This window comes from Crocuta crocuta, unplaced genomic scaffold, assembly GCF_008692635.1.
Source record: "Crocuta crocuta isolate KB4526 unplaced genomic scaffold, BGI_CrCroc_1.0 scaffold40, whole genome shotgun sequence".
In the NCBI taxonomy this organism is placed as follows: Eukaryota; Metazoa; Chordata; class Mammalia; order Carnivora; family Hyaenidae; genus Crocuta; species Crocuta crocuta.
Window position 1 is genome coordinate 26951 of NW_027527131.1, and position 25874 is coordinate 52824.

General features: G+C 38.0%; 1 non-coding gene across 1 annotated transcript; it reads left to right on the plus strand.

The window, feature by feature from the left end:
- Positions 1-816: 816 nt before the first annotated feature.
- Positions 817-901, plus strand: TRNAQ-UUG (transfer RNA glutamine (anticodon UUG)). Its single transcript has one exon. It is a non-coding gene; the product is annotated as a tRNA-Gln (tRNA).
- Positions 902-25874: the final 24973 nt, after the last annotated feature.

Below are 25874 nucleotides of genomic sequence, written 5' to 3' on the forward strand. Positions count from 1 at the left end.
GGTGCTTTGCCACCCTCTCTGGGTCCCTCTGCAGTTCCAGCTACCACAAGTGATACCCATATTGGGTACCCCAGAACCTGGCAGTGTGTCTATCTATTAGGTGTATCATCTGGTAAGTACATTTATGAGAATAACAAGAAAGCTTTGCAGTTAGTACATATGGCCCTTAGAGACACAGGATAGTGTATTTGATAGACATACTCTTGAAATGGCTTTTATGTGGGCCTGAATTTTGGGGTTTTTTTCTCTGCCTCTTAAGCAGAGGGATACATTGATTGGTTAAAAACAAATAAAATTAAGTCCTACAATCTTAGTTTTTAAGGGAAATAAAAAATCCATTTTCATTTAAAATAAAAAAAGGGGGCATCTGTGATTTTTCAATGCTAACTTAATGCTAATACCCACATCATACTCAACGTGACCCTGGCAGATGTTTCATAATGAATCTACTTAGAAATTCATCTAAGAAACTGAAGTATGCAGGGAGAATCCAGGACTCTAGCATGTAGTACTAGCTTCAGATCAGCCAAAAGCCTGATTGTACACTTGTACTGAGGTTTCCACGGGCTGGTTACTAAAAATATGAGTAATTGAGAGCCAGATGCTTCTCTGGTGCCAGGCTCTCCTCAGTCTTTCCACAGAGACCAATATAAACTGTGCCCTTTACTGAGTGTTTGATGCAATTTAAAATGATATTAAATCTAAGGAAACCATGCCTAAGTAACTTTGTCTTCACAGGTTAGTCTGAAAACCTTTTGCCATCTGCTAAATTTGACATAAAATGAATGGCAATTAAAAAAAGTTATGAACCGGGGCGCCTGGGTGGCTCAGTCGGTTGAGCGTCTGACTTTGGCTCAGGTCATGATCTCACGGTTTGTGGGTTCGAGCCCCGCGTCGGGCTCTATGCTGACAGCTCAGAGCCTGGAGCCTGCTTCGGATTCTGTGTCTCCCTCTCTCTCTGACTTCCCCTGCTCACGCTGTCTCTCTCTCAAAAAATAAATAAATAAAACATTAAAAACATTAAAAAATAGTTATGAACCTTGGAGAGATAGGAAAATGGACAGGCTAGTCGTTTGCAGTCACATATGTATACAAGCAACTACATAAAATAATAATAGTGATAATAATAATACAATGAACTTATGACAAGCATTTCTACATGGTTTTTGAATTTTGAGGAAAATTTTCATGTTTTTGTTTCAAATTCAACTTTTGTGCTTCATAATATGAGAGAATTTGTAAGTTATCGTTCCCCCAACGTTGAGATGAAAGATAATGGGCCCCAAATATGTTAACAGAGTTTCCTAATGTCGAGTATCTATTGAACCTCAGTCTCTTTCCACTTTACACCCTACTACTGTACCAAAGTCAGAAAACAAATAGCAAATAATTAGGATGCAGGCAAGGCTGAGTCCATCGTGAATGGTCAGGGATTGATCATAAATGCCCACTCACTCTCCCATGGTTTAACACTAGAGCCACACACAGGGAGCAGCGCAGTGACAGAAATGAGAGCTCCCAAGTCAGACCAGCTGGGCCTCATCCCCAACTTAATCACCATCACCTTTAGTTAATTATTTTCCTTCTCCAAGTAGACTCCATTTCTTCACATGTAAGATGGGAAATGCAATCGCATTTCCCCCCAAAGCTTTTTGCAAGGATTTACTAATTGAGACAAATAAAGCTTTTGGCCGAGTGCCTGGCAGGCGGCAAGCTCTCTCCAAGTGTTAGTGGTTGCCATTATCATAGTCACATATATTGCATTCTTGTAAGTGAAAGAAATCTTTCCACATCCACACATTGTCTCAGGGATTTGCTCAGATGGGTAGGATTCTTTCTTAGAAATGAGAACTACAGCATGAATTTTTTTTTAAAAAAAAGGAAGAAAGAAAGAAAGAAACAAAAGGAGGGAGTTTGAAACCCAGGATAGATGAGCTCATTATTTTGCATAGTACTTTAGCAAGTCTTAAAATACCCGTATGCAGTTCTGGACCATGACAGAAATAAGCTAAAATACACTTAATAATAAAGTAACAAGAATTTTAATTACTTATATTTAAAAAAATATTTACTTTTAACGGGAGGGGGGAGGGAGAGAGAGAGAGAGAGAGGGAGAGAGAGAGAAAAGGAGCAGAGAGAGAGGGAGATAGAATCCCAAGCATGTGCCATGCTGTCAGCACAGAGTCTGACACCAGGGTCAAACCAAGAGTTGTGAGATCATGACGTGAGCCGAAATCAAGAGTGGTATGCTTAACAAACTGAGTCACCCAGGCACCCCAGTTTTAATTCTTTCTTAGAAATAGAAGTGGAGACAGTGATGGTAATAGAGGAAGGAAGTAGGAGAAGAAGAGGAAAGAAGGATCCAATCAGACAGTTAGAATTTCTAATAGAGCAAAAAACAGTACAAGTTTGTCCTAATAGAAAACAATTGAGGTATTTTAAGACAGAGATTTTGAGACTATTACCTTTTCTGGACTGTTTACAAGTCTCAGTAAGAGTCTGTTTCATGAATCAACCGTGTGTTAATGTGTGTTGTGCAAAAGCAGGGAACAGAGGCGGCGAGTGGGAAAAGCACTGGTGTAGGAAGAAAGGAAAGCAGAAGCCACTAGACGCTTCCCCACAATTAGGGACAGAAACTCATGGGGCCACTTGCTGCAAAGATGCAATCCCAGCTGAACAGGCTTCTGAATGTCCAGGGTGCACAGAATGCAGATGTTACAGGAAACAGTGACCCCAGAAGGCCAGAGGAGGTGGCGACATCTGAATTACATTCATGTAAGGCACACACACCCAGTAAAGCACGCATACACAGATATTTTCATACAGTCCTCATACAATGTTCATAAAAGTCATGTAGTATGTCTATTGTTTTCTATTTAGTTTACTCAATTCATAAATCTTTCATTATGGCAGTTTAAGAAAGCAGAAACATTAGGAGGCAGAAAAATGTGTTTTTCCCAAAGCTGTTTGTTCCCTCTGGATTTAAAAGAACACAATGGCTAGAGTTTCATGTTGATTTCTAGACTTTCTAATACTCTCCTTTGCTACCATATCAACCCTTCTCTGCAGGTGTGTGTTGTGACATTTAAAGAGGAAATGGCACTCTGGATGAACAGTCAGGAGATAATGGAGAAGTCGGCATCTCCCCTTCCTCTCCTTTCTCCTGGAGACCCTATCTGGTGAGCAATCATTTGTTCCTACAGTCACCCAGATCTCTAGCTGAGCTTTCACTGCACCTGCCAATGTGTCCATTTTCTAGAGATCTCTGATTCTTCATAGGCTAATAGGTAAAGGCCCTACAGAGTCTGCTGCAAATTGCTAATCTCGTTTATGTTAAATAAAGCATCACAATGATGCTGATGCTGATGGCTTTCTAGAGGTCAAAGCTACAGTTTTCATCAAGCAGACTTAATCTGTAGGATAGTATCACTGAAATGCCTAGATTGTCTTGATCCAAGACCCATGAAATGGTGCACACTATTGATATTATTATCGTTATTAAATTATAATATACTTCAGAGATTGCTAACACTGATTAAGTCCACAGACTGCATCAGACAATTTGCTCAGAACATGGTAGGAATTAGTCTCACTACAGCCCTGTGAGGTATGAACTAATATTTGCCCCATTTTACGGATGAGGAAACTAAGGCTAGCAAGTATATTTTCTAAAGGCTGCATCGCGGGGCTGTGGCAGAATCCAGTTGAGAACTCGCGCTCTTTATCACTTCTCTGAACTGTGGAGCAAAGCTGAGCAGTAATGTCACCTGTCAGTTCATTCCACTCTTTGCTTTGTGAAGTTGCCTCTGGAGACAGAAAGTGTCACCTTCGTTCCTAGGACCCAGACGCAGTACCTTGAACCTCCATTCTTGCCTAAGATCAGACAAGAGGGAGGAGGTGGGAGCTGGAAAGCCCCACATGAAATTTCATCCATCTGATATGCCAGACCAGCCTGTATTGCATGTCACTCCACATCAGGCAGAAAGCGAGGCCGAATTAAATCCGTCTGTCAAGACAGCCAGATTTGCAGCAAGTAGAGATGCTCTTTACTCTTTATGTGAAAGCTCTGATTGAAAAGACAAAAAGAATTTAATCACTCACTCTGCACTGCTGCTCTGGTAGCTCCGAAGTTTTTTGACTCGCCTTCTCTTGCCTGCCCCCTTTCTTTTGAATGCCAACGTACACAGCTTTGTTTGGGATAAGCCCTCCCAGCTAAGCTTCAATAATTGGATTACTCACACGCTGTGTGAGTAGCTCTTATAAGTCAGTATTTTATGGAGCTGAGCAAACAGACGGGTGCTGGACCAGAAAGGGCACACTTTTCCAGGATTGGCTCGGGGTCCTCATGATGCTTTAAAGTTTGATGGTCCGAAGCGGAAATGCCAGTGCAACCTGCAGGTGATAAAAGAAAAAAAAAAGATAGTTCAGGGGTGCCAGTTACTTGGGAAAAGGGACACAGCACCAGAGGGTAAACATGCATTTAGAGGAATTATGAGTTTTCGCCTGAATCTCTCTGAATATCCAGTGACATTGAGGTCAGAAGATTATGGAAATGCATTACCCAGAGGCAAAGCGGGTTTCTCTTAGCAAAACTAAGCGCCCTGGTTTTGGTGACCTTGGTAAAATCGGAGGGTGTAAATAACAATTTGCCACAAGTCATTAACCAGCTACGTTGCTCAACTAGAACAATTAGGAGCCACTCATCCTACTGAGACGTCTCTGTCTGGGACAAAGTGGGAACCCCTGAAAAGTGGTTGACCTTTATGAACCCAAAGGTGAAGCGAGTCACTCCATTACTGCACGTGGAATCTTATGAAATCCTTAAAGGATTCCTGCTCCCATGTGTAGATCTCACTGCAGCTATTGAAATGGAAGCTGAGACAGGCTAGGCTGGTTCATCTCAGGTGGATTCGGGACATCTCCTAAGGAAGTTTCACCTTGTATTGCATTGTAATTATAGATTGCTTTTTCCTGTTCCCTGACTATGAGTTTCTCTTACACGTAGCTGCGTCTTTTATCCATCTTATTTCCCTGGTGTCTGGTACTGTTTCATAGTCTAAGTACTCAGTAAACACTATGTATTAAATGACGTGAAAATGACAATCATTTTGCGGGCATCTTTTGCAAAAGGGCTTTACATATGTAGTCTCCAATCCTTACAGCATCTCTTCAAAATAGCTGTTTTCTGCATTTTGCAGACGAAGGAAATTTAAGCTAACACATTAAGTGGCTTGTGGAAGGCTATGTAGCTCATGAGAGGTGTAAGATAAAAGTCACTCTGAGGTCATAATACAAGTTTTTCCAGAAGAAAGTTAGAATGATGACCAGGAAAAAGAGTCCCTAGATCTTCAATTGCTAAAAACCCCTGCTGTGGCCTTCAGCAAAACATTTAACCTTTACTGCCTCAAACTGAGGCGTTTCTCTAAAATGTGAGAATTACATTATCACCTGATGGTGCCCGTTAAGTTAGATAATCTCCTGAGGCCATTTCAGCAATAGAAAAACAAATTTTTAACCATTGTTATTCTTGGATTAACATGAACTCATTATTTAAGAAAACATTGAAATGTCTTTCCTTTTCCAAGGAAGAGAATTACACTGTGTTGTAAACATGCTTTAAACTGCTCCATTTGTTCTCTTGCCTAGATATTTTAAACACATTTAACTGAAACTTAGAATACTTTAAGACAGGACCAAGTGACACAAGAGATCCGAAGCAGGTTAGCAAAATCTTCTCTGGGAAGCCTGCCTTCTTGAATACATTCCTCATGTTGGCAATTAAATATCAGTGAAGACAGAGGGTTGACAATTAGTAAATTGAGATGAGGTGGTAGCAGGTTGTCAGATTCCCATTTTCCTAGTACAGAATCATGGAATTTTGAGGCAGGATGAAGTAAAAATATAGGAGCTCAAGAGAAAGGAGCTTTTCTTTCTTTCTTTTAGTTTAGGAGATGGCAGATCTTAGGCTGGAGTGTCCTGATCACTCAAGGCAGTGGTCAGAGAAGAAGTGAAGCATAGAGCTCAGTGGGAATTACCTTTGGGACCAAGGTCAGGTCAGCTGAAAAGAAGTGATGAGACGTACGTAGCTCAGAATTCATTAGAACGCCGAGGTCTCCTCGTTGGCTAACCCGTTGAATAATTGGGGTCTACCTAATGGTTCCATTCTTCACTCCTCTTTTATTTGCCTTTGAAACCCTTGCTATCTCTCTTCCATCCCTGCCATTCTAATCAAAGTCCTGTCTTCAAGATTACTCTACTAATTGTAGTTCAAAACTGCAAAGTAGCCTGTAGGGCAAAGCATTTCTTCTGTTCCATGTTCCATAGTAAGCATATAAATATTTGTTAAATAAATGAATTTTTAAAAGTGGCAGAAGTAGATATGGAAAGATGTAACAAATACCAAAGCACTAAAGAAGGAGTGTACTTTCCAAGAGAGACAGTTTTGAAGCAGAAGTCACATGGAGGATTCTAGGGCTTCACAAAGTTGGATGCTAATGCCAGCGCTGCCTGAAGAGCTTAAATCAAGTGATATTTACAAGGCTCTTGACCCGCCCTCTCTTCTTTCATTGCTTATTCTGGAGCAGATGGAGGTATGTCTTCTGCGTGCTTGATTACAAGTGCAGGATAGAGACTGGAGGAGGAAAACAAGTGCAGGACTAAATCCATGTCTATGGCGGAGATGTGGTGTCCCCAGTTCTGCACCATGCCCAGCTGTGTTGCTCAAAGAGCTGTTTGGGTTCAGGAGGTCAGGAACCCTCCTTTGTCTTGTCATCCACACTCTCAGAAGCACCAAGCACATCAGTGGATATCAAATAAATATTTGGTGATTGGCAAAAAGAATTAGTGAGTGCAGGAATGCAACTGGAAGTATTCTAGGCCCTCCACCCACACATACAACTTGGAGTGAGGATGTCTTTTCAATAGAGGCTACTCAATGCAAAATAAATGAGAAGTGAGATAAGATATTTAGGCTATGATTAGATAGTCTATTTCCAAGGAAGGCCCTGGTATTCATCAGACAAATGTGACCTCTGGCTTAAAAGTAAATGCCAAAGTAAACCAGAGTGTGCCATAGATTTTACTGGCTTCCTCTGTCCTTCTCCCAGAGGAGTAAAATATATGGATTCATGTTTTCTCAGTTTTAACTTTAGGGTTGACATCCATCACTGCTCTTGGATGGCTTAGGGAGAGGAAATCTGCAAAAGCACATCATCTCTTTTCTCTCTCCTTCTACCTGCCTGTGTTTTGCACTTTTGTAAGTCATTTTGGTCAAGGTGTGACAGATTCTAGTTTGGTCATCATACCATCATCAATAAGATGGTGCTAAATAAGTCATGTAAAGGACTGTCCCCAAGCCCTGCCATTCTTCCTTCCTCCCTTCATCTGGATTTATGTGGAGGTGCCTCTGGGCTTCCCAATCAGCACTCAAGTGTGCATTCACAATGTAAGATTTGTCCAGTATTATCAAAACTCATCAACCCTGACCGAATATAGCTTATACTTATGGCTGAAGTTTATTTTAGTTCTAAGAATATAAATAGGAAACAAACAGGAAAAGAGCCAAGATTTTCTTTGTTTTTTTTCTTTTTTATTAGAGGCTTACAGCTCTGATACTAATCAGCATTTCATAAACAGGGTAGTGGAAAAAGAGTCAAATAATAAATGTAAAATCCATCATTAACATACAACCGTATGAAATTATTCACTTTATTGTCCCAAGTAAACCCTGGGCTTGTGAGTAACAGTGATTGTTGACAGTAATAAGAAACACTTAGGAAAGACTTTTCCCCCCCTTTCTTATATCTCCATTAGTGAGTAGCAAAACAGTGTCAGTGGCATAACCCATAAACATTCCTTCAGATTCCTTGCTAATATAACCCTGATTTTGTTCATTATAGCAATCTACTCAGCCCCAATATCCCTCATAGCTAGGCATACCACTAGAGGTTTAATGAAATAGACTAGAGCTTGGGAAATCTTTTCCTTTTCTAGTAAAAAAGTTCAGGTATAGTTGGCTCTGATCTTCCCTCTTAAACTTACTTTGAACATGAACACGATGTGTGGAAGGCTGTGATAATGACATGGCATGAGAGTGACAGTCACATGGTTAGCATGGCATAAATAACATGCTTGCCCTCCAGATGACATCACCATATGTCTGAAATCAACACTGTAAATGTCTACCTCTTATTACTGTGGGAAAAATAAATAAATAAAACAAACAAAACTTGTTTGCCTACACCATAATTTTCCTGTTACCTGCAGGATAATACAAACTAAGTGAAAAATAAGATACAATTCCTGATAATGGCACTGGATTTGAACTAGTCAATAATATGGTTTCTTAAAATGGTATGTGGATATGAATTTCAGGCCACAAGTTCAGGTGTGCAAATAATACGATGTTTTTTAATTCCACCAGCAGGCTAAAAAATTAACTCAGTCCCAATTTTCCTCCTAATAAAGTTTGTTACACTATTTTGGAGTCCTATGCTGTGCCACGGTATGGGTTCAAGGAGTAAAGGAAGCTCCCTCAGTCCTCATTCACACGGGATGAATGGAAATGTCACTGTGCCCATTAATATGGCCTCAAGTCCAGGAGAGTTCTGTTGCTTCCTTACCCACTAAAGGTCCACAGATTTTTGTGAGATCGCCTATGATTCTATTTCCCCAGATTTATGCCACCCTTGTTCCTTTTTGGAGTCTTGACACATTCCTGGTGGTACTTCTAAGAAGCAAGATGTTTGACTCTAGTTCTCTTTTTGCAAGTGAAACTCAGAGATCTCTCCTACCCTCCTGCTCTCCCTCTTTACTTCTCTCCCTCCTTCTCCCTCATTGCCCCAGGGAAGATGTTTCCAGTTGGTAGAAATCCTTCACCTTTCCTGTATCATCACTGGACTCTCTCTATGTCTAGGAATCCCATTGTTTCTTTCTTGTACCTCATTCACAGGAATGCGACTCTTTCAGTTTTCCCAAGGCTTTAGAAATAAAGTCCAAAGTATTTTGTGCTTTTTTGCCTCTTACTCTCCGTAAAGTGATAATGCATGGATTGAGCACACTGCCTGAATAGAGGACAGAAGAACAGGAAAACATGGAGAAGAATTAAAACATTAAAAATAAAAGGGTTGTTATTTAATATATGGAGATATGGTGGGTGGCAGGAAGGGTGGGTTACACTTCCCAATGGTACTGAGCATCTGGGAATTTCTAAGCTGGCCCAAACAAACTCTACTTAAGTTGATCCATGGGTACCTGAATCATTTTGGTACCCAAGGTTGTCTATCATGCCGCATTCAGGGCTATTGATTGAACTGTAGAGAGTATGAAGAATAGGATGAATGCCTGATTTAAGGAATTAGGATAAATAGGATGTGTTCTTCTAATTAGTTAGCATTTTAGTAAGTGAAAATATGCCCATCCCCATCTTAGGCTTTAGTGAGTAGGGGAGGTTGGTAACAATGAGGAGATTAAAAAAGAAAAAAATGACCCAGCCCCTGTTGATTAAAAAAAAAAATTTTTTAAGGTTTATTTATTTTTGAGACAGGGAGAGACAGAGCTTGAGGCGGGGAGGGGCAGAGAGAGAGAGAGAGAGGGAGACACAGAATCGGAAGCAGGCTCCAGGCTCTGGGCTGTCAGCACAGAGCCCGATGTGGGGCTCAAACCCATGAACCATGAGATCATGACCTGAGCCGAAGTTGGACACTTAACCGAATGAACCACCCAGGAGCCCCTGATTTTTCAACTTCCACACAAATTAAATGGTTGATAATGTGAGGCATTTGATTTGTTGTGTGCGTGTTTGTCTATACACACAGATTTATTTATTTATTTTTACATTTTTAAAGCTTATTTATTTTGAGAGAGAGGGGGAGGAGGAAAGAAGAGGAAAGGCAGAGAGATAGGGAAAGAGAGAATCCCAAGTAGGCTTCACAATGTCAGCACAGAGCTCAATGCAAAACTCACAAACCTTGAGATCATGACCTGAGCCAAAACCAAGAATCAGACCTTTAACCAACTGAGACATAGTTAAATATTTAAATTAAGTATTTCATTTAAATATTTAGTGGTGCATACATAGCTCATGCTATGTGGATCCAAATTCATCGCCTTCTTTCCATCTTGAATGCTAACACCTAAAGTAGACCATGATTCTTTCTCACTTTAGTTAATGCAACAACCTCCCTCCCTCAATATGATTATTTCTAGATTTGAATTCTAAAACATTTTCATCATATTTAAAGCAGAATACTCTATTGAAAACACAAATCTGAAAATGTCATCTGCCTACATAATTCTTTTCAAAAAACTTCTCATAGCTCTTACGATGAGTCTAAATGTCTTCAGGGGTCTTTAAGGACATGCTCACCACCCTCCATCCCCACCCTGCTGCACTTCCACAATCTTTTCACATAGCACCCTACTGTCCCTTCTAGGTGTCTCTAGGCCTCCATAAGCCTCTCACTTGCTGTTCCCTTTTTTGCCATTTTAATTCTAATCACTTCCCCATCTCAGATAGGAACTGACCTCAGCTGAAAAATGGAATATTTTGTTGCCTCTCCAGCATCCATCCCTCCTACCCTCTACACCAGACTCATACCCAGTGAAGCATTGCTTTGATTCAAGTGTCCACCTTGCTTCGTAGAGCCCATGTGTCACATTACAGAACCCCTCCAAGCTCCCAATGTGGACTGATCATAAAACAGCCATGCTATTTGTCTTTCCAGTGGATGTGGGAAACCAGACTTAAGTGGTTTATTCATAGCATTCTTTTAGCCAAGGATATTGATTTGGAGGCAAAAGTGTTACTTAATTGGGGTTAATGAAAACAATGTGAAGTTTGTGAGGGGTATCTGGGAATTTTTTTCTTCCTTCTAAAGAAATAGGCCTTGAAATAGACACCTCTTTATTCCTCTCTATGCTCTGTNAATATATTTTTATAAATCCTCCTAGCATTTTTATGTAAAGGTTTCTCATTCTATAATTATGATACTGATATGAAATTACATGCCCTGCTTTTTTCACTTTATATAACACACATTTTTCTGTTATTGCAGTCTTCACAAAATTTTTAAATAGTCATGCAAAGTCCATTGAATGTTGTACAAGACTATACATGAATATTTCCCGGAGATAAGACATTTAGTATATTTTTGTCCTTTTAAGATTTTCTTAAATTTATCATTTTTTATACATAAATATTTTCCTAATACCCAAGAATATGTCCTTAGCATCAATGTAGGATTTGGTTAAATTAAATCTTAAGGTCCCTGAAGGGATACAGGAATTCAGAGAAAGGAGAAGTCTATTTTATGAACTGGAAACATAAGTTTCCACAAAGCTGAAGGAAAACACATCAGATTAGGAAGCAAGCTGACCATGGACACTCAAAAAGAGAGGAAAGGAGAGTGGCTTCCCTCCTCACACCCTTACTTCTCACTGTGGAATGTGACTCTCATCTGTCAGGTCATGGTGTAGGAACTCTGGCTTCCTACATTTTATCTGACTCCCAAGAAATAAAAAAGAGACAAATTCAGGTATAAGAAACAAGGGCAGAATGTACTACATACAATTTTCTCTTCCTGGCATCCCATTATTGAATCCGATTATAATAACATACATATTTAGCTTGCTCTGGGGACAAAAATCACAAGTAACCTACAAATAAGCCATTGAAATGCCATCCTACATAAGGGGACTTTGGTGAAAAGAATTCATAGACTGAATAATAAACAAAGTTATTAAGTGGATTAAATACAAAGCAATGGAGTTTGGGCTTTTTCTCTAAGGAAGAGTAGAAAACAAAACAAAAGCCTCACTTGATAGTATTATTTATTTCTAAACATTTTATATGTTTGGATTTTCAATGACACTGTCTGCTTTTCATCTGTAAACAGTCCTGGCTCTTAAGGAGTGCTATAGAGAAATGAATTTAGTACTAAGTGGTGGCAGTATGAATTCTACCATTTCCCTGCTTTGTGATTTAGAACAAAACATATCACAGCTTTTCCCCCTAGGATTTGGCTCCCCCATTCATGGGTTGAAATGACTGGACGTGATAATTCTTTTGATACATTGCCCTCTAAAAATCTCGGTTCCATGCAATGCATGCTGTAAAGCTAGACAACAAATCTACATTTGTTGAATATTGATTTCATCCTGGCAGTAAGTTAATAAACTATAGCCCCAAAGAGTTAATTTTGAAGAGTAAACTTCCATTCCATTCACTGAAGTAGCCTGGGTTGTTGGCAGTCAGATAAATGAAAGCTGAAATTGTTTACAAGAAAAAATCCAGCATCCTTGAAAGTTTTCTATGGTTTATCCTAAAGAAAACAAGTCTTTCTGAAATCCACAGATTTCTTCCATAATAGAAACAATTTGGACCCAACTGTATATGATCACATTGCATTTGTCAGAAGTAAAATGTTAAGGAAGGTTTTGTAAATATTTCTTACAAATATCATAGAAATTAAAAGGCGGCTGGCATTTTGGCAAAGGGGAACAATATGGAAAGCAATGATGTTTGCATTAGTCAATAAGTTCCACCCCCCTCATTCACACATAGTGTGAGCTCTACTGATTTTAATGTAATGAACTGAGCGTTTTACCATGAAATTTTTGTTCTATCTCTAAGACTTTAAAGAAAAAAGGACTTCAAGATGATTACTGTTCTAAAAAAGAGGACACCAGGAATGAGGTTGTTATATTTCCAAGAGTCTGCATTGGCAGATGGCTTGCTCTGTGTATATTTACACATAGTTTTAGTTCATTCTTCTTCAGTCTTTCAGTGATGGAAGTTAGAGAACTGACTGTTATAAATGATCCTAACATGTCTGAAAGAGTGATGCTACTAACACTTTACAGATATTGAGACTCTTGAGTACATAAATGGCATTCCAATTCTGTAATGTTGGTAATTATTTTATGGTAGCTGGTTATGATTTAGCATACAGGAAAATACTAATCCCTGGCATACAGATCATCAGGTAGACTCTATAATTTCATTAAGGAGTTGATGGTTAGTGGGGGAAAACTTAAATGTCAGCAGTTAACTCTCTTTTATCTGCTGTTGTTCAGCCAGATGCCATACTCATTTTTGTGACTAACGCCAATTCTGTCCTCACCCCTTGCTCTGCAAGGCTTTATGTATTAGTGAGATAAATAGGGCTGGGGCCAGCCCTTAGAAGAAATAGGGAGATCTGATTTCTAATTGCAAAGCAAGTACCTGCAAGTAGTACTCAGTTTCCTGATCAGCCAAATGGGGATACCGACAATCTTACATGGATTCCCTGGGAGGATCAAATGAAGCCATGCATGTAGAACATCTACTACAGTGTCAGAAACATACCCAGGAATCAAGGCCATGTCTGAGGTCCTGCCCAAGCCTTTCTCCCCTGTCCTCCATCAGAAAGCTCAGTCACAAACAAGGTCACATGAGCAATGGGAATAATTAACAGGACAAAGAGAGATCTTTGACTTCATTGATTTTGTAACTTAATATTATATATAAAATTGGGGCAGAAATGCTGTCATTGGAATTAAATAGGGCAGATTTTGCCAATGGGGTCTGGAACTGGATCCATACATTAGTATGTAGGAAAAGCCAACCAAAAAAATGGACTATAATAGATAGACAATAGAACAATTGTTAACTACTCTCTTCTGGTGGCAATCTGGATTCCTCTCTCATTTACTCTGGGGTTTGTATCACATCAACTTGCTACAGAATAGCCCATCTTCAAGAGTAAAAAGCAAATTAAAAACTAAAAAGCAGAGCAAAACAAACATTCAAAGTAAAGCACAACCTCACTTGATCCTGTATCCCCTGTAGCTACTACCTACTTTCTCATTTCCTCTTTATAACAAAACCCCCAACAGAATTATAAATACTCAGTACTTCACTTCCTTATCTTTCACCTTCACTTAATATTTTATTCCAAACAATTAAGAAAATAAAAAGGCAGAGTCCATCAAGATGAGGAGAGCATTACCAGGATTAGGATAAAAATCCTCAGATTTTAATATCGAAATAAGACATACTAGTGAAATGGCTAGGTTCCAACTAAACAATTTGTTTGTCCAATTAGGAAAAGTGGACAAATACCCTGAAACAATAACTTTATATTTATTTTAAATACTCTTTGACATAAGGTTTCTAAATATAAGATACTCAATAATATATGAAAGAAAATTGTTTTAAAATACGCATGTAATGTACTCAGGACTGATGCTTGTCTTATGTAGCATGATTCAAGCTAAGCATCCCCAAATCAATGGATGTTCTCCCAATGATTTCCTTCCTCCCAATTATGTAGTCCTAGCCCAATAAATAACAGGAGGAAAAATGACAATTCAGTCATGCTTATATTCACTGTACCATGAATTCTGCATCAAATAATAATTGATCAATTTGATGAAATTAGTGTAAATTAGCTGTTCTAGCAACCTGCATTTTATCCTAGGGGAAACAATGTACATGAGCTAAATGCTCACTTGGTAGAGATTTACTTTTATGTTCAAGATCAAACTTAATTTAAAAGTTTCTCATTTCTCCATAGCTGATTCTAATCCCATTGCTTATTAGCAGCTCAAACTAGTTTAGTTCCCTAGAAATAAAAGAAGGTGGCAGGTAGGAGCCACCAAATAAACAGTTCTGCCTATTGCATAATATCACACCTTTAAATTAAGAAAATTCTAGACATAATGAAAGAGCTAGTAGGTTCTAAAACTGCAGGTCATGGGGAATGAAAATAGAGTAGCTGAAAAAACTGTCACATTACTTGCTGTTTATACATAAGATCAGATATATAATTGTGTGTCCTGTATTTGAAAGAATGTAGGATTCTGTTTGCATTTGGAAGATCTTGGACCCATAAACATTACATGAAGCCTAGAATGAAACTGTCTGACTGCCATTTACTTTCGGCCAGAGATATTCAAGATGGAGACTAGCACTCAACTTTGAGAACATGCTTCAAAACCATACCACCAGCTGATTCCTTGTCTCTGCCCTGAGCATGCCCACCATCTCCTCCTAAAAAGGTACGGGGAGGAAGACACCATCAAGCATAAGGCTCAGGGCAAAGCACGGGTTCTGAGACCAGACACAATTTCTGGCCAGAACATTTTGGTCTTGGAGGTAGAAGCCAAAGGATTCAAATCTTTTCCTTGAACTTCCCCATGTGACTAATAAGGCTTTCTTATTTGGGGTTTTAAAACCATAGAATCTCGGTATTGATTTCCAGCCTTCCCTGGAAAACTTAGTGTATTATGAGTTAGAGTTAGTATATTATGGGAATAAGAAGTACCATGTGATTTCCCTGCATGACTGAGCTAGAGGGCCACTTGTTCTTTTTACCTAAAATCAAGGGACCATGAGGAGCTTTTGGATGAGGCTGATTGAGCTGTCAAGTGAGCAGCAACTATCAGGTTATGATGGTGAAATTTGCATCAACAAAGAAAATCCTTTGACTCTTAATTTCTGAAGTTTCTCCCTAATTTTTTCCTGTATTTGGTAGCATGTGTTTTAGTACTATCCAAGATTATTTCCAGTGTGAAACACAGCTTCTGAAATATTAGAGTTCTTTACAGAGCCTATAAGATTAAAACAAAATGCTAAACATGGCTTGTGACCTAACATTTTGGACTTTGTGATGTAGAAGAGGCCTGAAGAGAGAGAGCGCCTAGATTAGGTTTCTTTCCTTCTGCTGTGAACTGAATTGCATCCTTCCGAGATTTATATTGAAGCCTTAACACTCAATGTGATTGTATTGCAGGGGGAGTCTCAGGAGGTACTTGAGGTTAAATGAGATCATAGGACCAGTGTCCTTGTAAGAAGAGGCACCAGACAGCTTGCTCCCTTTCTCTGTCATGCGAAGACATGGCCAGAAGGCCGCCATCTGCAAGCCAAGGAAAGAGCCCTCAGCAGAAACTGTATTGGCCTGCACCCTGATCTTTGTCTCCCCAGGGTCCAGAACCGTGAGACAATAAATGCCTGTTGTTTAAGCCTCCTAGTTTGTGGTGTTTTGTTATAGTGGCTCAGGCAGACTAAGTACCCTCTTTCAATGTTTTACTGTCAGTTGTCAAATATTATTTTTGCTGGTTTTGACCTTCACTAGTATTTGCATACATTTCTGTTATTGGCTTTTAATTGGGCTTTCTCCAAACTCTCTGCTTCCAATCTGTAACAAGCACCTGCTCTAATCTGTATCTCTTCTTCTTATTGGCCCTTAGTCTCCTAGACATTTCAGCCTAAAGATATGGAGACAAACTTGTAGAGTCTGGTTGCCAACAGATTTCAGTTCTTTTTCAAACAAAGGTGTGAGTAAGGCCCTTTGTTTTTGAAAGATTTACAAAGGTGCTGTATGGCCTGTAGAAATATTTGAATTCATTTAACCGGATATGCAAAGTTTGCCTCATTTTTCTTCAGCCGGCCTTTCCATATGGTCAGTATATCTCTATCCCACAACCACACACTCTACAACCTAATATCTGTTTTCCTACCATCATTCCTTCGCTCAATTGTCCCCTTCAGTGTTGATGTTTTTGACATCACAACATATATGCCACCTTCATTTTTTTTAACTTAAATTTAAAATTTTGGAGAAAAGAGGCAATCAACTTTAAACAGGAATACAAAGAGATAATCTGCAATAGTAGTAAAGACAATCAGTGAACCATTATATATGACACATATACACATACTTCTGTATAAAAGAACACTCAGTTAAGTTGGAAAGAAGATGAAGAAGAAGAAAAGGAGGAAAAGGAGGGAGGAGGAGGAAAAGAAAGAAGAGGAGGAGGAAGAGGAGGAGAAAATAAAATAGAAGAGAGAAAGAGAGTATAAAGAGGTAGAGAAAGAGGGTGAGGAGGAGGATAGAAAGAGAAGGGGAAGAAAGAAAAGAGGAAGGTAGAAGGAAGTAGAGGAGGAAGAGCAGGAAAGTATTTTGGTCAAAAAAAAAAGATAGCTCTATCAGACAAAGGATTTTTACTAATTACTCATGAAGACTTAGAAATACTATTAAAACAGAATGGGGAATGAAAATCAGAATATTATTGCATCATAAGCATAAAGGCAGCTATAGAGGAACCATTATATAATTCACATCTCAAAATACTGTTTTAGGTTATTCTGGAAAAATGTTTTCTTGTGAAGTTACAGATAAAACAAACAAACAAAACATAGATTCTTCCAGCTATTGCTATTAGTAGATTTGCAGGGATCCAAAATAACAATGCATGACAATTGCAGTGAAGATGTTGACACTCTCAGTAGACAGACCAAAGAGAAAACTTACTTTATCCACACCTGGATTGTTCTTATAACAAGGGGCAGTGAAAGAAGGTCCCTTTTTATTCCCACTAAGGTAGTGACACTTTTTCCCTTCACTGTAACACAGCCTACATCTGTGGATTTAGAGTCACTTTGGAAGCAGTTTACAGATGAGAATAAAGAGAGCACATTCTTGAGCTGCCAAACTTTTCTGAGTGCTGACATCCAGTTAATATCATGGCCAGAAGGAGGCAACAAGGAGACTCTGGTCATCAAAAGGGTATACAGGAATCTTGAAGGTAGCTGCTGTTCATCTTCTAGAAAACAGAATTCAATGACAAACTTTCTGTTTTTCTATTTTAGTGGATGGGTGTGAGCTTTCATTGTTTTCCTCTCTTACCAATGTGAAGTTCAGTGATATACGTATAGAGTTTTTGTTTGCTTGTTTTGCTTTGTGAGTGCCCTCCTTAACCACAAAGGCAAAATAGTTAACCTTTCTAATCATTTAATTTCATATACCAAATAATCCATTTTTCTTCTTCTCCCATGAAGCTGTGTGTTAGTATTTCTCGTGGTGACCACAAAAGCCAGGCATCTACCTTCAGTGATGCATAGTTTGCCAGTGTCATTTCAGATGATGATGGAATTTGATAAAATTTTCCAGTAATTTGACAAACTGCCTTTTATAATGAAATCTGACCAATATGCAAAATGAATTCTTAATCAGACGTCTGACCTTACTATTATTGCAATGGGAAGAGTTTCAGCCACTTCCAGCTAATGAAATCTGTCTTATCCCTTTGACAATTTCCTACATCTGCATCCATATCCTCAAGCCCAGATAGTGTCCTTCATGCAGCAAACACACTTACTATTGGGAAGAAATTCACTTTAGTTTTGCATCCAATCTCAGTTGGACAGGCATCCATGTAGGAAACACTTAGCACTGATCATAGAAGAGAAAGGTAGATTTGACCATTTATCAGCAAAGTGGAAGGAACAGACAACATCCCTCCTCCATTTGAGATAAAGAAACTATATGATATATTAGCATATACAATGAATTACAGCAGAACAATAATAATCTTTCCCAAGTGATTGATCCCACAGTTTGATTAAAACTAATATGTCTCTTTTGGCCAACATTCTGACTTGTTTCAACAGCATTATTTTCTTGGAATGAAAACCAGTAAAACATAGTACTGTATCTCTCTTCTTAGGAGTAAATCATGCCTACCTCTTATAATGACTGATAATCACTGTGGGAATGACAGACTTATTTCTACCCTGGCTGCCATCCTTACCTATAGTTTAAGTAGGTTGTCATATAGGTGATATTTTCAAGGTAACCCAAAGTCTTAATCTGGATTAAAAAAATTTCACCTAAATGTAAGACAGGAAGCCATCAAAATCCTTGAGGAGAAAGCAGACAAAAAAACTTCTTTGATCTTGGCTGCAGCAAATTCTTACTCAACACATCTCCAGAGGCAAAGGAAACAAAAGCAAATATGAACTATTAGGAACTCATTAAAATAAAAATCTTCTGCACAGCAAAGGAAACAATCAGCAAAACTAAAAGACAACTGATGAAATGGGAGAAGATATCTGCAAATGACATATCAGATAAAGAGTTAGTATCCAAAATGTATAAAGAATTTATCAAACTCAACACCCAAGAAACAAATAATCCAGTGAAGAAATGGGTAAAAGACATGAATAAATACTTCTCCAAAGAAAACATCCAGATGGCCAACCAACATATGAAAAAATGCTCAACATTACTCATCATCAGGAAAATACAGATCAAAACCACAATGAGATACCACCTTACATCTGTCAGAATGGCTGAAATAAACAACTCAGGCAACAACAGATGTTGGCAAGGATGTGGAGAAAAAGGATCTCTTTTGCACTGCTGGTGGGATTGCAAACTGGTGCAGCCACTCTGAACAACAGTATGAAGGTTCCTCAAAAAATTAAAAATAGAACTACCTTACAACCCAGCAATTGCACTACTAGGTATTTATCCAAGGGATACAGGTATGCTGTTTTGAGGGGGAACATGCACCCCAATGTTTATAGCAACACTATCAATAATAATAATAACCAAAGTATGCAAAGAGCCCAAATGTCCATTAATGGATGAATGGTTAAATAAGATGTGGTTTATATATATATATAATGGAATATTACTAGGCAATCAAAAAGAACAAAATCTTGCTATTTGCAACTACGTGGATGGAACTAGAGGGTATCATGCAAAGCGAAATTAGTCAGTCAAAGAAAGACAAATATCATATGACTTCACTCATATGAGGACTTTAAGACACAGAACGGATAAACATAAGGGAAGGGAAGCAAAGATGGTATGGAAACAGGGAGGGAGACAAAACATAAGAGACTCTTAAATATGGAGAACAACCAGAGGATTACTTGAGGGATTGTTGGAGGTGGGATGAGCTAAATGGGTAAGGGATATTAAGGAATCTACTCCTAAAATCATTGTTGCACTATATGCTAACTAATTTGGATATAAATTTAAAAAATAAAAAAAATAGAAATAAATAAATAAATAAATATAATCACTTTCCTACTGACTATCAAGGTGACTAAAATGCCACCGTCTGTCCAGCAGACCATTCATTTTCATTCACCAATCAAACAGTACTAAGTGACTAATATATGCCAAGCTCAACTAGGATGAAAAAAAACAACAGTGAAAACAAAAATAAAACAAATAAAAAACAGAGACAAATAACAGAGGTTTCCATTTCAAAGCTCCATGTCTAATATGAGAAATGAGAAAATATAAATAATTAAAATATAATGAGAAAAGGTCTATGATGCATGTAAGAGAGGGGTGGGTTACAGCCTCATTAAGAACTTTTTACTTGAAATCGCAATTGTTGTTTTTTCTTTACAAGAATTTTTTTTAAAAACTTGTTACCAGCTTTTGAGAGAGGTGATGTATTATTAGATGGACATTCAGCACCTTAGAACTTCATAGTAAAAGAAATCATATTCCAACAGTAATTCAAAGATCTACTACATTTTAGTCTTATGTTTTTAACTAACTATGGAACACTGAACGCCTTTCAGTGTATATAAAGAATATATTTGCTCTGAGGAATCCATCTATATATGAATATAGAACATCTATCTGTCTATCTATCAAGAAATCCCTAAAGTTGGTTCATGTTCTATAATTTAAGTAGAATATGAACAAAAAGTATAACAAAATAACAACAGAATGTCCTCCTGAGTGAAACAAAGCTGATTTTTCTTCCCAACTTTATTTAAAATGGAAATACGCTGGCATTGTATTTACCTTGAGACCAATTCTTAGCTTGCAGTATTGTGAGAATTTTTAAGATATGTGAAATATGCAGTATCTAGTATAGTACCTATACTATCATTTGTTATCAACTTACTACTTCTCATGCTCCCCCACACACACCTGAAGACACATACCTTACCCATCTCCTCTTTAGGTCTAAGAGAGGTTACTTCACGGATAAGAGCCAAGATGGTGAGCATACACACATATGCTTTGTTGAAATGAACTGAGACAGATTCATGGGAAACTTTGGACAACGAAGGGTGATTGGTCAAGGAAGGTCTGGTGACTCTGAACAGCAAAGAATCATACCAAGTTAAGATGTGGTCCAGATATGGCGAGAGAAAGAAATGGAACTTTCAAGATTTGTTAAAGTCACACTCTGCATTTTTGAAGTTCATTTCACTTAATCAATGTGTGTCTATTTATTATCTTTTCTGTGCCTTATGGTCTTCTGGGCTTTAGAAGTGGAGAATGCAAAATAATTCCCCCAAAAGTTTTAGTTAATTAATTGACCATTTCATTCATGTCTGACAATAAGTTTTATATTATTCTTGAACAGTTTATCATGTGTACAATATAAAGGTTTTCTAGTGGCATCTGGGTGGCTCAGTCTGTTACATGTCTGGCTCGTGGTTTTGGCTCAGGTCATGATCTCACAGTTCATGAGCTCGAGACCTACATGGGGCTCTGCTCTGATAGCATGGAGCCTGCTTGGCATTCTCTCTGTCTCTGTCTCTGTCTCTCTCTCTCTCTCTCTTTCACTCTCACTCAAAATACAGAAACTTAAAACAATATGTTTTCTTATGTCTGTGTAACAAAGTAAGCATTGGAAAAAATTGCTATTGCAACATTAATTTTATATCCAGAGAGTTCTACATGTATGAATGAGGTTATAGATATGTACATACACACACACACACACACACACACACACACACACATACACACACACATTCTTACCTTTCTGTCAAGCTAAATCTTACACAGTAAAGTGTACTAATATTAAAGTTACAGCTTGATAATTTTTTATATTTGCATACCCTGCATAATCATCACTCAGATCAAGATATAAAATATTTCCAGTTTATAAGAGAGTCTTATCTCTTATTAGTTGTTTTTACTATCTTTCAATTTGGTGGGGTGGGGTGGCAACTTGATTCTTAACCCTCTGTATTCTTCTGTAATAATAAAAATGAAAAAACCCTGAAATATTCAAAGAAAAGCTCTTTTGCTTGACAACCTAAAATAGGAAACTGTAGAAATTTCTATGTTCTATTCAAGCTCAGTTATTCAGAATTTCTAACAGTGGCATTTGTAAAAATAGTAGAATAGAATTCTCAAGTTTAGACAAAAATATGCCAATTACTGCCTACGGCCCTAGACAAATATCCTTTTTATGTCTCAGTTTCATAATCTGTAAAATAATAAAATAATAATCCTCAGCCTATATACCTTACAGGAAAATTGTAATGATCAAATGATCAAATGCATACAGTAATCCATTTTAAATTGCAAAGGACTAGAAAAAACAGTATTACCTGTTTTCTCAGACAAGCTAGTTTGGAACATTTCAAATTTAATAAATCAATCTGATTTAGCCCCAAAGGAAATAGTTCCTATCTCTTGATTGGGAAACTATTGAAGTTTTTTCTAATAATCAACTGTTTATACTTCATTTGCCCTTATTCAATTTCATCCTGTTAACAAATATCTTCCTTCTAACTTCTTTCCCCTTGGGTATTTATGCTTTTCTGGCTTTTCTGCTACAGCAGTGATTATCTGTGATATATTAGAAGGAAATTTTACCAGAGTAATAAGACCATGATTATTGAGGCTCATTCCGAGGTGTCTCTCAAAAAAGAACTAGTAAGCATTTTGCAATATATAGATGAAAGTCCTGTGAAGTGCACAGTTGATTGTAAAAATCACTCACTCTTTCAAACTGAAAACTTTTAAATAGGAAACACCTGAATTATGAAACATAGTCTTTGATACAAATGCCATTTATGGTGATTTTATACAAATCTCTGTTTGAATTCATACATATTTATCTCCTACAAATAATTTTGAGAATTTATTTTCCAAATAAACATATTTATTTATTTTTACACTACATATGCTTAGGTAGGGGACTAAATTTTCCAGATTGCTTAAGTGTGTCTTTAAAAAAATTTCCTGAGTTTGGAAAAAAAATGCCGAAGTACTGAAAACTTGAGAATCAATATCCAAATCAAATTATCTTGCTCTTCACTCAAATGGAATAATTTTCTTTTATTCTCTTGAAGAAATATGAACAGAAGATTAAAAAATACATTATTTTGGAGGTCCAGATAGCAAAGCTGATTTTAAATGCTTTATTCTGAAGTGAACAAAAATAAGCCGGGTGCTTATCTTCAATACTTCCATGAAAACTCTTCTCTATGCACATTATTTCTTTGGGAAATCCAGACATCCTGAACCATTTGGTCAATGTAGCATTTGAAAGAAGCCTAATGAAAACCATATAAAAAGGGGAAGCCCTTATACACATTCAATGCTATAGAAGGTGAAATGCTGTACATTGAAGTGTCGGGTGACCCAAGTCTGAATGTTTAACACTGCCATTTACTGCCTATAAAAAATTGACAACATGAGTGGACCGTGAACGTATTAGGCTAAGCAAGATAAGCCAGACAGCGAAAGACAAACACTGTATGATATCAATTATATGTGAGATCTAAACAAATCAATCATGTAAAAACAAAACAAAACAAAAGAAAAAACACTGAGGTTTTTTGGGTTGGTACCAAAGACTGTCTGTAACAATGGTTTACCAGAGGATGGGAGTGGGAATATAAGATTGATGGGGTAGGGGCGCATGGGTGGCTCAGTCGGTTAAGTGTCCCACTTCGGCTCAGGTCATGATCTCACAGTTCGTGGGTTCTAGCACCGTGTCAGGCTCTGTGCTGAACACTTGCTCAGAGCCTGGAGCCTGTTTCAGATTCTGTGTCTCCTTCTCTCTCTGCCCCTCCCCCATTCATGCTCTGTCTCAATCTGTCTCTCAAAAATAAATAAATGTAAAAAAATTTTTAATAAAAAAGATTGTTCGTGTTTAAGAGGAAAAACTTGTAATGAGTACTAAAATAGCCACAGAGATTTAGTATACAGGTTATTGAACATAGACAACAGTGCTGTACTCTAAGTATGTAATGTGATAAATATCACATACATTTTACATATTACACACATATAGTACATACATATTTTATGTATTAGAATATAAAAATGTGTGAAAGTGACACATTATACATCTTAAATATATACAGTGTTACATGTCAGATTTAGCCAGTAAAAAAAAATGACTAAGCCACTAAAATTATCTGAGGCTTACTTTTTCATATCATGTCAGTCAAGATGCTTTCTATGGCTAGTGACCAAAGGCTTACCAACTAACGGAGGCTCAAGCAAGAGTGTGTGTGTGTGTGTGTGTGTGTGTGTGTGTGTTGTTTGTTTGTTTTTACTTAACAAGAAACTAAAGGAAGGGGCCTCAGAGTTGATTTAGTGCTCACATTTATCTTCATCACTGGGGGCTCTGACTCTTCCTATCTCTCTGCTCTCCATCATTACTGTATTGTAGGAATCAACCTTTATGGTCAGAAGATGGCTAGAGGTGACTGGGTGGCTCAGTGGTTAAGCATCTGACTGTTGATTTCAGCTCAGCTTGAACCTTGTGGGTTCAAGGCCTGTATTGGCTCTGTGCTGACAGTGTGGAGCATTCTTGGGATTCTCTCTCTGCCTCCCTCTGCTCTCTCCCTCTCTGTCTCTCTCAAAATAAATAAATTAATTAAATAAATGAAAAAGGAGATAGCTGTAGTAGCCCTGGATATCCCAGTCTCACAGAAAAACAAAACAATGGGTTGCACTTTTTGATTGGCCACCTCTCTCTTTCTCTTTTTCTTTTTAATCAGTAGGAGAATCACGCCCACAATTCATCTAAATAGGATTATATGCCCATCCCAAGGCAGCCTGGGAAAGTGTCCATTATTTTCAGCTACTATGGTACAAAGTAGGTTCTGCTGGCAAGATCAGAGGAGAAAGATGGCTGTAGGGTTCACAATCAGCAACTTCTGTGTACCATAAACATCTAGTTTACACAATACAATGGAGGCTCAATCAAGTCATATGCAACATCATTTAGTTTGGTGCCTGGAATAAAGTAAATATATTGAAACGTGTGCCTTTATTCATTTGGAACCTTGGAACTAAAATACAAACCTATAGCCCAAAGATCAATTTGGACCTATAGGCATCATCTTGAAAAACAAGAACGTCTGAATGGCTTTTTGGTGATCCAACATTTATTTTCAACCACTAATCCACAGGTATATTGTCTTACACCTGAGTCTGCTCATGTGCATATTACCTCCCTGAATTTGGAAGCTATTTGCACTGGTGACCCACTATAATATTTTGCAATTATTTTTTTAAGAATTATCACTTATTATGAAAGAATAGAGGAAGAAGCAGCTTATTCTTTTTGAACCTTCATTTTCTCATCTGTAAAATGACAGTAGGCATATGAGCTTCACGAAATTCATCTGAAGAATATCTTAGTTTGGGTTTCCTAAAGCTGGAACCTGAGAAGCAGATTCTTATACCAAGTCTTCAGAGTAAGAGTGTTCTCAGGACAAAGGGAATGCAAAGCATGGATACAACAGGGAAAAATAAGCTAAGGGAGGAAGTGGTTTCAGTTGGAGACCAGCTTCACCCTTGGCCTCATCTTATGGAAACTTTAAGGAACAAGAAGTATATAGAGCTGGCCTCACTTTGAGTCAAGGCAGATAACTGTCATAAATCAGTCAGTCAGTCAGCCGGTCAATCTGTCAGTCAGGCTGTAGGTGGGATGAGGAATGGGAATGAGCAGTATGTAAACTCCTAGATGAAGTGGCTCCCATTTGATGGAGGGCAAGTGTCCATTAGTCATTAGCAGCTAATCCTCATAACTGGGGAAGTGGCACCTCCAGACAGTTATTGATGCCCTCTGGTTGGGGCATCAATAATGTCCACTACAAGGAATAGATATGATGATATACATGATATGATACACATGAAGCATAAGCACAGTATTTGGGAGACAGGGAATGCTCGAGCAATATGATCAATAAAACAACAAATGAGTTTTAGGGTGGCTGCAGAAAGAGTGGCCAGTGAGAATTATGATGCCTAAAAGTTTGTTCCTTATTCTGAATGTAAGGGGTGGAGGGCAGTCACATTTTAAGCAGAAGA